Below are 13,452 nucleotides of genomic sequence, written 5' to 3'. Positions count from 1 at the left end.
TAAAGTTTCCAGTGTATATTATAGTTGACTACAGGTCCAGTAATTTACAGCAGAATTCTAGAACCTGTTCACCTTGCTTAATGAACTTTATTCCTGTTGATTAACATCTGCCCATTTCTCCTTTTCCTCAACCCCTGACAACCACCATTCTACTCTGTGAGTCTACGAGTCTCACTGTTTTAGATACTTCACATTAGTGAAAGAGCTGTATTTGTCTTTCTGTGACTGGCTTATTTCACTTAGCGTAATGTCCTCAAGCTTCATCTATGTTCTTGCATACTGCAGACTCTCCTTTTTAAAGGATGAACAGTATTCCATATGGGCTTCCTTGATGGCTCAGAGGGTAAAGAATCCACCTGCAATGCAGGAGACACAGGAGACATGGGATTGATCCCTGGGTCAGGAAGATCCCCTGGAGGAGGAAATGGCAACCCTCTCCAGTATTCTTGCCTGGAAAATCCCATGGACAGAGGAACCTGGCAGGCTACAGTCCATGGGGTCGCAAAAGAGTTGGACATGGCTTAGCCACTGAATAACAACAACAGATATACCACTATAGGTTTCCCTGCCTGCCCCACCCCCCAGGATGCCTCTGATTAGAGGTATGGGACGTGTCAATGAAAAATTAAGCAGTCAATCTAAGAAAGAAATGGAAAACTTATTCGAGCCAAATTTGAGGATTATAACCCAGGAAGAGCATCTCAGAAAACTCTGAGATCTGTCTGCCTGTTAGAAGTCAAAGCACAGTTGTGTAAGTTTTCTGGGACATTTCATTAATGTACATCAAATGACTTATGATTTTTAAAATTGATTTTATTAAAGCATAGTTGATTTGTAATGTGTTAATTTCTGCTGTACGGCAGAGTGATTCCATTATACGTTTCTGTACATCCTTTTTCATGTTCTTTTCTATTCTGGTTTATCACAGGGTATTGAATATAGTCCCCTGCACTACACAGCAGGACCTTGGTGTTTAGCAATCCTGTATATTGATGTAATAGTTTGCATCTACTAAGCCAAACTCCCACCCATCCCTCAGGAATGATGTCTTTTAAGGAGTTGTCTTGTTGATGCTGAGAAGGTTGCTTTTTGTGGTTGAGCATGTTGAGGATGCGGGAGGTGTGGCTGATGCAAAATGCAGATACAACACAGATGCCCAGTGGGCAGAGATAGGAGGTCAGAGAAGGAGGAAGGCAGACAAGAGTTTTTCTGTTTACATTTCTCTTGTCTTGCCATAAAACATGCATTTTGTTTCACAGAAATCTAAGAGAGTTTCTCAATTAAAAAAAAATTCTTTTTTTTAAATTCTTTTTTTTGAGATATATGTGTTTATTTTAATTATTGTTTTTTTTAAGTATTGATTTATTTGGCTGTACCAGGTCTTTGTTGTGGCATGCAGAATCTTTCGTTGCAGCATGGGAACTCTTAGTCTCTTCATGTGGGATCTTAGTTCCCTGACCAGAGATCGAAGCCCCTACTCCCTACATTGGCAGGGTGGAGCCACTGGACTGCCAGGAAAGTAGTCATCTTTTTTCTTTTCAGTTCTACCGGTTTATTGCAACCAACCCATCTCCCTCCACGCTCATGCGTGTGTGCTCAGTCATATAACTCCATGGACTGCAGCCCACCAGGCTCCTCTGTTCATGGACTTTTCCAGGTGAGAATACTGGAGTGGGTTGCCATTTCCCTCTCCACTCATCTTTTAATATTCATTGCAAACACTACCTCTTCCATTTAAAATTACCTGCTTTCAGGGCTTCCCTGACAGTCCAGTGATTTAAGACTCTTGAGCTTCCACTGCAGTGGCCCAGGGTTCGATCCCCGGTCAGGGAACTAAGCTCCCACATGGCCTACAGGAGCAGCCAAGAATGAAATAAAGTTGCTCGCTTTATCACCAGCCATCTCATACTGTCTCATTGTGTTTATCTGAGTGTACCTTGTATTTGATTCATTTGTCACATCAGCCCAACTGAGATGACTCTAGCCTGCAAAGACATCAACAGTGAAGAATCCAGACTTGGAGACATGCTGATTTAGCTTAGAATCTGGATTTTGCCATCTGTATATCATTAGCCAAGTAATTTAACCTTTCTGAGCCTTTTTTAGCATATGAGGAAGTTCTAAGCACCTACCACAGGGGGTAGTTGTCAATGTAGTGAGGTAATCGCAAGTGCTGAGCACAGCATGTGGCATGGAGGGAATGCTCAGTAAGTATTTCCCCTTATTATACATTTCTGAAGGACAGAAACGTTGTCTCAGTCTTTCCAGAATTTAATAAGTGCTCAGCCTCTTTGCTGTTGCTCACTTTGGGATCAATCTGAGTTCATTTGGGATTGAACTGCACAGTCTGCTGGAAAACATGGAAGTCAAAAAGCCCAGTTGAGTTCAGTTCAGTCGCTCAGTCGTGTCTGACTTTTTGCAACCCCATGAACCACAGCACGCCAGGCCTCCCTGTCCATCACCAACTGCTGGAGTCTACCCAAACCCATGTCCATTGAGAAATGCCATCCAACCATCTCATCCTCTGTTGTCCCCTTCTCCTGCCTTCAATCTTTCCCAGCATCAAGGTCTTTTCAAATGAGTCAGCTCTTTGCAGCAGGTGGCCAAAGTATTGGAGTTTCAGCTTCAACATCAGTCTTTCCAAGAACCCCAGGTACAACCCAAAGACTGGCTAACCTCTCTCCTTAGATTCTGGGGAAAGAGAGACAATGATTGGTGTGCCATTCCACTTCTGGGGAAACAGTACTTGACCCACTGATGATGGGCTAACTTCACATTTGAACAGTATCATTTTTGGCTTCTTCTTTCCCCGCTAATAAATTTCCTTTTATTCTTAATTTCTTTTAATATTTTTAAATTTTTATTTTATTTATTTGGCTGTGTGGGGTCTTATTGCAGCACATGGAATCTTCAGTCTTAGCAGCTCCATCGGGGATCTTTAGTCGTGGCATGGAAACTCTCAGTTGTGGTTTGTGGGATTTTAGTTCCCTGATCAACGATCAAACTTGGGGTCCCCGAGTTGGGAGTCTTAGCCACTAGTCCATCAGGGAAGAACTCCCTTTGGTGGTTTAGTCGCCAAGTCGTGTCTGACTCTTGCGACCCCATGGACTGAAGCCCACTAGTCTACTTTGTCCATAGGATTTTCCAGGCAAGGATACTGGAGTAGGTTGCCATTTCCTTCCTCAGAACTCCCTTTATTCTTAGACGAAAACTTACCCATTGTATTTGCCTTAATTATAATAAACACAGGTTCAGGAGGGGGTTAAAAAGATTGCTTTGATTCACCAGAAAAATAGACCTGGTAAATGCAAAGATAAGAATCAAGCACCCAGACGTGAAGCTGATATTTGAAACAAAAATAGCAAAGGAAAAGAATGGGGCTATTTTTTTTTCTCAGTATTGAGTCCAACACTGATTTTACAAATGATACGTTGCAAGGCTATCAATTATACATTTTATTTAGAAATAATTTATTTGATTGGATTTTTTACTCAAAGGTTTCCGGGTACAATCTTCCTGGCAGAGATAATATTCTAAAAGGAAGTGCTGCTTATAATACCAGTTATTTTATTAGTTGCATCACCTGATCTGTCAGATATGATTACAGGTTCACTGAATCGAATAAGTGTTATTGTTGTTCAGTCACTCAGTTGTGTCCAACCCTTTGTAACCCCGTGGACTGCAGCATGCCAGGCTTCCCTGTCCTTTGCTATCTCTCAGATTTTGCTCAAATTCATGTTCATCATGTCCAGTGATAAATGTAAGTATCTGTGAATATATTTTCCTAAATCGTAGAATAAAAAGCATTTAAAAAATCCTTAAGTAGTTATAAAAGAAACATGGACATTTTGTTCTTAAGATATTTTAAAATACTGCTTTAAATGCTAAATTATACCACTTAATATTTATAGAACACTTAACTAAGATTTTATAAAGTATTTTCACTTACATATTACCTGATTCCCCCAAATCCTTGAGGGGGTCAGTGAAAATACTATAGTGATTTTATGTTTTAAAAAAGAAGTTTAAAAAAAAAAGTTATACAACAATTACAGCAAAAGTCACATTAAAACTAAATAGAAGATAACACTCATCTGCATGCATGCGTGCTAAGTCGCTTCAGTTGTGAACAACTCTGTGTGACCCCATAGACTGTAGTGTGGCAGGTGCCTCTGTCCATGGGATTCTCCAGGCAAGAATTCTGGATCCTCCTCCAGGGGGTCTTCTGGAACTTAAGTCTTCTGCATTGTAGGCAGATTCTTTACCATCTGAGCCACCAGGGAAACCCAACAGTCATCTAAATCCAGCTAAGTAAGTGAAAGGGGAAGGCATTTAGTCGTGTCCGAATCTAGGCGACCCCATGGACTGTAACCTGCCAAGTTCCTCTCTCCATGGAATTCTCCAGGCCAGAATACTGGAGTAGGTTGTTCCCTTCTCCAGGGTATCTTCTCAACCCAGGGATCAAACCCAGGTCTCCCGCGTTGCCGGCAGATTCTTTACCACCTAGCCACCAAACCAACACATAAAACTGTTCATTTCAATTGGTGTTACATGAATATTAGATTCACAGCACAGGCCAGATGTTTGCACAAAAAGGCATAGCAAGAGCTAGAAGAAGGTCTATTTAGGTCACATCTACATTATTAATTATTATGAATAAATTATAACTTGGGTTTATTTATTTTTTCCACCTTTGGAAGAGTTCTGTCAAAGATACTGTTTCCACAGTTGTAATATTCAAATGGTCCAAACAAAAAGCTGTTCACAAATAGTGTTTTATAAACAGTCCTTAAAAAAAGCATGCTTGTAATAACACAGGATTTATCTGTTAGAGGGCAGATACCCAGGCAGAAGCTAAAGATGTCATTTTGGCCCTTCCCATGTGATCTGGACAAGGCGTGCAATTCCTAACGAAACCCAGATCTAAAAGATCAAACTATTATTTTAATCAAGATATATATTTTTCATCCCATTCTCTCTATATAAGTACTAAATGGTTGGGTGGCATCACTGACTCGATAGACATGAGTTTCTGCAAGCTCCGGGAGTTGGTGATGGACAGCGAAGCCTGGTATGCTCAGTCCATGGGGTCGCAAAGAGTCGGATACGACTGAGCGACTAAACTGAACTGATACCATAAAGAGCACCCAAGAAACTGGACCCGAAATTTATTGGTCCCGCATCAAACAGAATTATAGGGAAAAAGACCTCTGTTTAGTGTTCATCGAAAGATGGATCTACTTTGAAAAATGGGTATGTCAAGAGTGTCTCAGCTTTTGCTAGAGTTATGGTTTGGGGCAATATAAAATATAGGACAGGGTCACAAAAAATTAATTATTCAGTTTGGATTCCAACCAAACATCTTTTTAAAAGGAGCACTAGGAAATTTCCTGGCACTCCAGTGGTTAGGACTTGGAGCTTTCACTGACAGGGCTTGGGTTCTGTCTCTGGTGTGAGAGCTAAAATCCTGCAAGCTGTGCAAACAAACCAAAAAAAAAAAAACAAAAAATCAAACAAAAGCTCAATCACAGTGACCTTGACCAAGTGGTGGAGGTGCATTTCTGTCATAAAGGTGGTTGATAGGGGGATGGGTCCTGTGATAATGGAGAAAGCAGATTCCTGACACCAGTATTAAAAATCCAAGATGGTGATGATTTTTCAGAACTAGTGAAGGCATTTCAACATTTCCATGTGACTTGCTATTTAAAAGCAGTTAACAAGGCTGTGTGTGCTTGGAGATTGTGTGAAGATGCATTTAAGTTGGTGGAAGAGCTCACACTTGGTTTAGATCTATCTCTAGCCTGGCTGAATCTCTGAATCTCCTCTGACTTGGCTTTTGTCTCCCACAGACAGCAGCCACCCCCCACCCCCCACCCCCACCCCGCCCTTATCTGTGGTTTCACTTTCCACGGTTTCAGTTACAGGCATTTGGAAAACATTACAGCCATCCCTTGGTCTAGAAGGGTGATTGGTTCCAGGGACCCCCCACCTTCCCCAAACCCCCAGGTGCCAAAATCTGCAGAAGCTTAAGTCCCTTATATAAAATGGCTGTAGGATTCATATACAGTGTACACACACCCACCCTTGTACTTTTAATGATCTCTGGATTTATAATACCTAATACAATATAAATGCTATGTAAATCATTGTAAATACGATGTAAATGCTATGTAAATCGTTGCTGGGCGCCCACCCAGCAAAGGCAAGTTTTGCTTTTTTGAAAGTTTCTGGCATTTTTTTGTTTGTTTGTTTTGGAATATTTTCCATCCACGGTTTGTTGAATCCGCAGATGCAGAACCCGCGGATATGGAGGGCTGGCTGCAGATGGAAAATTCCAGAAATAAACAATTCATAAGTTTTAAATTTCACGCCCGCCCGCTCCGTCCTGCCCCGGGTCGTGAATCATCTCTTTGTCCAGCGTATCCTGCCCGGTAGTCTCTTGGTAGCTGCCTGGGTTATCAGATCTACTGCCGAGGTATCAGCAGAGCTTGTGCTCAAGTTAACCCTTCTTTTACTAAATAATGGCTCCAAAGCGCAAGAGTAGTGATGCTGGTGGTTCAGATATGCCAAAGAGAAGCCGTAAAGTGCTTCCTTTGATTGAAAAAGTGAAAGTTCTCGACTTAGTAAGGAAAGAAAAAAAATCTTATGCTGAGGTTGCTAAGATCTATGGTAAGAACGAATCTTCTATCCGTGAAATTATGAAGAAGGAAAAAGAAATTCGTGCTAGTTTTGCTGTAGCGCCCCGAACTGCAAAAGTTACAGCCACAGTCCGTGATGAGTGCATAGTTAAGATGGAAGAGGCATTAGATTTGTGGGTGGAAGACATGAACAGAAAGCATGTTCCTATTGACAGCAACGTGTTGCGTCAGAAAGCACTGACCCTCTATGAGGACTTCAGCCAGGGAGCCCCTGAAACAAGTGACACCAAGCCCTTTACTGCCAGTAAGGGATGGCTATACAGATTCAGGAATAGGTTTGGACTGAAAAATATAAAAATTACTGGACAGGCTGTGCCTCCTGAGGAAGCAGCTGCTGCCCTGTTTCCAGCGGAGTTGAAGAAGTTGATTAAGGAGAAAGGATGTTATCCTAAGAGAGTCTTCAACTGTGATGAAACCGGGCTCTTCCGGAAGAAGATGTCCAATAGAACCTTTATTCATAAAAGTGCAAAGGAGGCACCAAGGCGTAAAATGCAGAAGAACAGATTAACTCTGGTGATACCTGGAAGCTCACCTCATCATAAGAAGGGTGAGTATAGTGTAATAAGATATTTCGAGAAAGAGAGAGACACCACATTCATGTAACTTTTATTGCAATACGTATTGTTATATTGTTCTTAGTTATTATTAATCTCTTGTGTATGTTCGCTCAATTGTGTCTCTCTGCGACCCCCTGGACTGTAGCCCACCAGGCTCCTCTGTCCATGGAATTTTCCAGGCAAGAATACTGGAATGGGTTGCCACTTCCTTCTCCAGGGTATCTTTCCAACCCAGGGATCGAACCTGCATCTCCTGAATTGGTAGGTGGATTCTTTACCACTGCGCCACCTGGAAAGCCCATTAATCTCTCACCCTGCATAATATATAAATTAAACTTTGTTATAAGGGACTAACCTGGTGGTCCAATGGTTAAGATCCTGTGCTTCCACTGCAGGGAACTTGGGTTCAACCACTGGTTGGGGAAATAAGATCCTCATGCATGGCCAAAAAATGCCCCCAAAACAAGGAACTTTATTATAGGTATGTACATACAGGAAAAAACATAGTATATAGAGAATTCAGTACTATCCTCATAGATAAGGAGGGGCTACTGTATGCAATAGAATGGAGTGTCCTGTTTTTGGACACTCACCTGCAGGACTGCATATGCTAGGTTAAACATTAAAAAGAGATGTATATGAAATAATTTGAAATAACCTGCAAGATTCTGCCAGCTGGTAATTCCCTGGCAGTTCAGTGGTTAGGACTCTGAGCTTACACTGGTACAGGTTTGATCTCTGGTCAGGGAACTAAGATCCAACATGCCGCATGGTGCAGTCAGACTGCAATCTCAGTCTTGGTACACACATCGTGTTATGTTGAATGTGATTCTAAACAAAAGTTGAGTGTGATTTGAACAAAGGAGGATTCCATAAGAAATCATTCCGAAATATACAAATCAATTTTTCTTTTTGGTATTTTTCATTTGTTGCTCAACCCCTAAAACAGCAGTGTAATATTGTGTTGGAAAACAGCTGGCTGTGCTGAGTTGGTATCTCAAGTGGCATGTAATTCTGATCACCATTAACATAGCACCTGTACCAATGATGGAGAAGGCAATGGCACCCCGCTCCAGTACTCTTGCCTGGAAAAATCCCATGGACGGAGGAGCCTGGTAGGCTGCAGTCCATGGGGTCACTAAGAGTCAGACACGACTGAGCGACTTCACTGTACCAATGAGGTGAGGGAAAAACTGGTTAACCAACAGCAAGTGCACCACTAACACGCAAGATGAGCCAGGTCTTAAGACTGAACATGTGTGATATTTATGACTGTAAGTATGAATTTGAGGGTTAAACCTGCTAATAGCAGTACACGGGAAAAAAGGTTGACTTCTATACATTGCTCATTGTCCCCAAAGGGCCAGCTTTCTGTCCAGAGGCAATTCAAAGCCACCTAAAGTTTTAAGACCAGCTTTAGGATTCGACAGTTCAACCTCAACCTCAAGGAAGCTGGAGTTGTTCATGAAGCAGCAGCAAAATTTCACACGGAACTGTTAACTGCATAAAAAGGGGACTATCTCCCACGTAAGTTTTTAATGACAAGGGTGCTGCTGCTGCTGCTGCTAAGTCGCTTCAGTCGTGTCCGACTCTGTGCTACCCCATAGACGGCAGCCCACCAGGCTCCCCCGTCCCTGGGATTCTCCAGGCAAGAACACTGGAGTGGATTGCCATTTCCTTCTCCAATGCGTGAAAGTGAAAAGTGAAGGTGAAGTCAGTCAGTGGTTTTCTACTCTTAGCGACCCCATGGACTGCAGCCTACCAGGCTCCTCCGCTCATGGGATTTTCCAGGCAAGAGTACTGGAGTGGGTTGCCATTGCCTTCTCCAATGACAAGGGTAATAGTGACTAAATGAACTCTTGTCTTACTTCCTAACACCCTTCCAGTGCTCCTCCATTACTTCACCACACCCAGTGCATCATCCCATCACTGTCCTTAATTTCTCAGTATTCCCAATAATCCGTTCAGGACACACAAAAAAAGTTGTGTTAGTCCCTCAGTCGTGTTGGACTTCTTGCAATCCCATGAACTTTTCTGTCCATGGAATTCTCCAGGCAGGAATACAGGAGTGGGTGAAGTGAAGTGAAGTGAAGTTGCTTAGCCGTGTCCAACTCTTTGCGACCCCATGGACTGTACCCTACCAGGCTTCTCTGTCCATGGGATTTCCCAGGCAAGAACACTGGAGTGGGTTGCCATTTCCTTCTCCAGGGGATCTTCCCGACCCAGGGATTGAACCCAGGTCTCCCGCGTTGCAGGCAGACGCTTTAGCCATTCCCTTCTCCAGAGATCTTCCCAACCCAGGGACTAAACCCTGGACCCCCTTGCATTGCAGGCTTATTCTATACCGTCTGAGCCACCAGGTAAGCCCTCAGGGTTCCTATCTCTCCATAAAACATCCTCAACTGATGCTCACAGCAGCTGAGTTTGCAGCTCCTGTGGTGGTTGCTATTACCAGCTGAATTGTAGGCTTCTCAAGAGTTAATGTTTATCCCTAAGTACGTCAGTTGTACTTGATATTGGGAAGATGGAATTTAAATATTCCAAAATGTTAATGAAGTATGAGTGCAAAAAGAAAATTGTTCTTATGAAAAACTAAATGCTGTGCAGAAACTTGACAAAGAAAGAGTCCTAATTGAATTAATCGAGGACAAAATGACAGTAAAAGATTGCAGGGGAAATAGGGAAAATATAGACGTCTTCTGGAATCGGATTGCTTCGCAGGGATCTTTAAATTCTCCATCTATTTTAAAAGAAATCCAACATGGACATTCTGGATGAGGCTTTATGGGTGCGGTCTACGGAAGAAGATGGGGAAGGCTAATCTGCGAACCCAAATTCAAAGGAAAGGTCTTGGCCCTACATCAAAAGACTAGCTGCTCGGAAAGTTTTCTTGCGAGCGACAAAGGCTGAAAAAAGCGCCGTGGTCGCCACCTACCGAGGAGGAGGGGGAGGGGGGAGGATGGCCGGCGTGGCCCGAATCTCCGGCAGGGAGAAACATCACATAATCACCCGATTTTGTGTTTTTACATAAACATCTAAAATCTCTGGCCTCGAGTTTTTTAAACTTCTAACTTGGGGTGAACAGTAATATCTCACCATTTTCGAAATTCGCAAGCTAATGAAAGTTGAGATGCAAAAAAAAAAAAAAAAAAATACCGGGGGGGTGGGGTTTGAGGAAAATTGCTTAGCGGTTGACAGAACAAAACGGGCTGCAAATCACGTTTTCTGCTCGCCCTCCATGGCTTTTCCGTCTTAAGTTTCCTTCTACATGTCGAGTGAAAAGTGAGCAAAGCCTGGAGGTGGAGGGGTAAATAAAAACAGAATGGTGCCCTTCCCTCGCCCAGTCCGAAGTTGCGGCAAGAGTCTCTCGAGGCAAGCTTTAAAAACTAACAGGAGTTCTTTGTGTCCCGGAGGGTGGTGCAGGGCGGAGGAAGTCCCTTGGCGAAGCAGGGAAGGCGGCAGGCCGGCCTGGGGCTCCCGGCTTTTGCTGTATTCCAGCCTCCCAATTTGCAGGGAATCTCGGATGCAAGAGTGAGCGCGAGCGATGGGACCGTGGCTGCGGCCGGCTGAAGCCTGGCAAGGGAGCCGACTCGGCCTGGATTTTCATCCCTGCGTCCCCGCTCCCCTCCCCCACTCGGGCAGCCGCGCAGGCCCCAGGTGCAGCCATGTTCCTCGCTCCCACCACCCGCGCCTCCATTGACAGTCCTTGCCCGAGAGGGCCGGGCGCCGAGCTCGCCGCGTCCTCTGGCTCCGGGCTGGTCGGCGCGAGGCTTCCTGGGAGTCGTAGTCCAGCGCCCCCCGCCGTCGCGTTGATGGGGACGAATCAGAGACTACAACTCCCGCTGGGCGGTGCTGCGGGTGCGCACGCGCAGCGCGCCTTCTAGGAACAAAAAAAAAAAAAAAAAAAAAAAAAAGAGGAGGAGGAGGGTGAGAGAGAGAAGCTCGGAGAGCAGAGAAAAGGGGCCACCGATCGCCCCCCCGCTTCCCCGCACGCGCTCTCTAGCCGTGGCCGCCCGCCTGCAGCGGTTACCCCGGCCTATCCTCGGTTCCCCTGTGAGAGGATCTAGGCGCTGAGCGAGGCCCTGCCAAGGGCGGCCATGCGGCGGTGACAGGAGCTCGGCCGAGACGCTCGGGCCCCCTCGCCCTCTCACCTCCTGCCCGCTCATCGGTCCGTCTCAACCCCAGGCTGCTCCGCCGCGGCCACAGCTCGTGCGCGCGCGGCCCACATTCGCTTCCCTTCGGCGCCCCCCGGCCCCGGCGCTGCCTGGAGGCGGCTGCACTCGGGTGAGTCCCCGTCGCCTCATCCCCGCTCCCCCCCACCCCGCCCCGGTTGCCATCTCGAGCTGGGCTTTTGAGACTCGCCCCGTCCCTCCGTGGGGGGGACTGCACGGACAGCGGGGATGGGGTGGGGACCGTCGGCGGCCGTGTTGGGGGGGCCCACCCCGCCCCCCCACCAGCCCCGGGCCGCCGGCGTTGGGGGTGGGGCAGGAGCAGACGCGGTCGCGGGGGACGACAGTTGACGCGCGCGCCTGGGTGCATGGGGGAGGGGCGCGCGCACCGGCGCGGCGTGTGGCGGCCGGGAGGGGGGGGCGCCTCACGCGTGAGGGCCCCGCGCGCGAGCGAGCCTGCGGGCTGCGCATGCCCGGCCCGCTGATTGGCCGGCTCGGGAGGTGCGGGTGCGCGCTCGGTGCCAGGCCCCAGCCGTGGGGTCGCGCTCGGACTGGTGTCTCCGGGGCTCGTGCGCCCGGGCAGCAGACGCGCCGGATTGGCCGGCGGGCGGCGGGGGTGGGCGGTGCCGCGCTGCCTGGTAACTGCGGCCGGCGGGCGGGCCGCGGAGCGCCGCCCCTCCCCGCCCCTGCCCGCGCCCAGGTGGAGCCCGGGAGTGGGCTTTGTCCCGGGGCCGGGCCGGCGCGCCTACCCCAGCGGGGCCTTGCTCTTTGGGGGAAATAAGCACAATGACCGGAAGGAAAACCTCAGCCTGCAAGCTTGGGAAAATAAGCCATCGGGATTCGGCCAGTATCCAGAGGGGATTCAGAGAAGAAGACAAAAAAAAAAAAACACACCACAACCCCCCAAAACAAACCCCCTGCCCTCGTTACTCCCGACTTTGTGCTTATCCAAATTTTGCCTTTTAATAAAACGGTTTTTTGTGTTTTTTTTTTAAAAGTGTTCATGGTTTTGTGCTTGTTGGTGTCTGAGAATGTTCAGACATCGGGTCTAGTTGGAGTGGCGCCCACTTGGAATGCGGGGCTCCGGGCACGCTTCTCAGCTTCTTGCGTTCAACTTTGCTGCAGACAATGGCTTGATGGGCCGCTGTGCGTAAAAGTGGTCTCTGGGTGCTCAGAAAACAAAAGGGGAACTTAGTTTGCAGACGAGCGTGTGCATTAGAGTGCCGGGCGGAGGCCGGGTCTTACCCACGCCTCCAATCCCTACCCCCACCCCCAGCTAAGCCCCGGGATTTGGGGTGACCGATTTTATGTCCTACAGCATATTTTTTCCTGGTCGTTTTCCAGCCACTGCAATCTGCTACCGTGCACTTTTCGTTTCGCTTGCTTCTTGTGATCTTGGCTCACACCTGTAGGCTGGAATGACTTTTTGTTCCTTTGAGGCGGTGGAACTCTTATTGCTCATATGCAGTCACTTCTTTAAAGCCTTCTCTTATAATGTTGGGTCAGAATTTGTTGTTTCTTCTTACGGTCAGCCCCTCTTTATTTCCTCTTGGAGTTTGGTTGGTTCTGCTTTGTGTACGCGTGCCTTGGCCTGGTCACTAGGTTTAAACTCCTGGAGAGTTAGGGATTAAGCCTCTTCTGTCTTTGTCTTTATTCCCCTTACAGTCTACAACCGTCAAAGCTCATATTGGTAGCGACAGTTAGTGCTTGAGTAATGTTTTTATATGTCAGGCATCGCTCTTAGAAACTTAACGTGGTTTTCTTATTTAATATTCATAACACCCCCCTAATTCTACTGTTTAAAAGAGGAACAAGTCTAGAGAAGCTGGGTGATTACCTGTTGGTCACCAAGCCAGTAAACCTTGAACCTGTATGACTCTTAGCCCTTAGGCCATTGGTTCTCAGAATCCAAGCATCCCCTGCGGGGCTTGTTAAAACACAATTGCTGGGCCCCACCCCAGACTTTCTGATGCTGCGAGTCTGGGATGGGCCGGAGAATTTGCATTTCTGTCTAGTTCGCTGTTAATG

At 46.6% G+C, this 13,452-nt stretch overlaps 1 protein-coding gene across 3 annotated transcripts in view; it reads left to right on the top strand.

The window, feature by feature from the left end:
* The first annotated feature begins 11,169 nt into the window (after window positions 1–11,169).
* GTF2I (general transcription factor IIi) overlaps window positions 11,170–13,452 on the top strand; it is an 82,126-nt gene continuing 79,843 nt past the window's right edge. For all 3 annotated transcript variants that reach the window (XM_055562405.1, XM_055562404.1, XM_055562403.1), the window contains exon 1: window positions 11,170–11,539. The gene's annotated coding sequence lies outside the window, so the exon portion shown is untranslated. The remainder of the gene's footprint in view (window positions 11,540–13,452) is intronic.

The sequence above is a fragment of the Bubalus kerabau genome, chromosome 23, assembly GCF_029407905.1.
Source record: "Bubalus kerabau isolate K-KA32 ecotype Philippines breed swamp buffalo chromosome 23, PCC_UOA_SB_1v2, whole genome shotgun sequence".
Classification (NCBI taxonomy): Eukaryota; Metazoa; Chordata; class Mammalia; order Artiodactyla; family Bovidae; genus Bubalus; species Bubalus kerabau.
This window is presented reverse-complemented; position numbering and strand designations above follow the sequence as displayed.